The sequence below is a fragment of the Eimeria mitis genome, genomic scaffold (assembly GCF_000499745.2).
Source record: "Eimeria mitis Houghton genomic scaffold, Emh_scaff2438, whole genome shotgun sequence".
Taxonomy (NCBI): domain Eukaryota; phylum Apicomplexa; class Conoidasida; order Eucoccidiorida; family Eimeriidae; genus Eimeria; species Eimeria mitis.
Window position 1 is genome coordinate 5,673 of NW_013570775.1, and position 1,939 is coordinate 7,611.

The window sequence follows — 1,939 nt, forward strand, 5'->3', positions numbered from 1 at the left end:
TGGCGGTGATGAGTGAAACAGTTTAAACGCACAGGCACAGACACAGAGACAGGCACAACGACAAACAAGACCAGCAGACAACAACCCACAAAACAGCTCCACCGTGGCAGTCTCCTCTTGGCAGTTCCAGCAAGCAATCGCCTCACTTTCGAGTGTAGCGCCTGTATCGCGCCCTCAGCAGTGGATAAACTATTAGAATAACAAAAGTGCAGTAAAAAAAGAGGAGAACATCGCGCCCGTATACGGGCCCCGTGTGCATGCGGAGGCCCCCGGTCGGTGTGGGCCCGCAGAGGTGGAGGGTTAATTTAAGGTGGTGAAGGGGCTGTCTGCGTGATCTTTTTAACTTCCACCTTGTATTCTATCTGCGTTCAGGATCTGCTTAGGTGTACGTACACCTGGGCCAAGGGAGCACAGAGGCGGGGCCGAAGGGGCCTCTCGGGCTGCGGGCCCCGGCTTGGCTTTCCTGTACCGGGACCTGGAACTAGCAAAATCCTCCCATCTTTCTTAGGTTGTTGCGTTCTGAACAACTACTTGACTTAAAGCCTCTTTCGCCTTCTCCCGTAGACAACAGGAAGCGAGGAGGCCGCTGAGCCCCCCTCACGGTAATGCGTGCATCCCCGTGATATTTGTAAGGCTGGGGGGGCTGGGCTAGAGCAAAGCAAGGAGAACAGCCAGAGGCAGCAAGCTGCTGCGGGCTGCTGCCTCCTCCATCGGCCGCAGCCCGCAACACCAACGCAGCTGTAGTGTACATGCATCCCATGGGCCTTCCGTGGGCTCTTGTTGGGGCTACGAGGAGGAAGCTTGTTGGATGCACCACAGCAAAGTCTACAACGCTGCTGCTCTCCCCAGCAGCTGCTGCAGTCACAGCAGCCGCTGCTTCAGGAGAATGCCGCACTCAGAGCGGCTGCCACCGCTTGACCCCGGTCGCCNAGTCACAGCAGCCGCTGCTTCAGGAGAATGCCGCACTCAGAGCGGCTGCCACCGCTTGACCCCGGTCGCCTTCGCAAGAGCGCTTCTTACGTGTAGAAGCCTAACGTCCTCTGTGCAGCAGCACCAGCATCGGCAGCACAGGCTATTTGTGCCCCATGTAGCGTGCGCCAGCGCGGGATGTTCCCCTGCTGCATACAGCAGCAACAGCAGCAGTAGCGACAGCAGACCCAGGTGCCTGTCGGCACCTCATCGGTTTGCTACAGATGGGCTTGTGGCGCCAAGTTCTTTTTCAGCTTCTTTAGGCCTCTATGTTGCAGCGTCCCGTACTTTGTGTCAGCACGGGCAGGCTCATTACCTGCTGCAGCAGCAGCAGCAGCAACCGCAGCAACTGCAGCAGATGCTTGGGCAGCACGTGCGGGGCATAAGCACAAAGCGGCGACGCTACTTCAAGATGCGTAAGTTTCACAAGAAGAAGTACAAAAAGAAGCTGATGCGAGCCAAGAAGGTGCCATTTGTAGAAATAAATCGGCCAAGGAGAACATGGAAAACCCTCCACCAAATGCAGCTTATAAGAAAACAGTTTCGGAGGGGAATCCCAGGGAAAGGCGCGAGGATGCTGCGTCTTAGGCGGCAGCGCTAACAGCCTGCACCGCCGTAGGTGCTGCAACAAATNAAGGCGCGAGGATGCTGCGTCTTAGGCGGCAGCGCTAACAGCCTGCACCGCCGTAGGTGCTGCAACAAATCTGCACATTTCACTCTTTTGTTGGCTTCCTTTCATCTCTCGCCACCTGGTGGATCCGATCCCATGAAACGAATCCCGCAGGTGGCCTTGCTAGACAATTGTTCTCTCATGCTTTGCAGTTCATGTACTGCTAGCCTTGTCCTTCTTATTGCTAGAAACTCTACTGTCGCTGTGTTTTCTAAGGAGTCTATACACCCCCGGCTGCTAAAAAGCACAATATCCTCCCCTACACTGTCACGGGCGCAGCTAGTTGGTGCACAGATATCT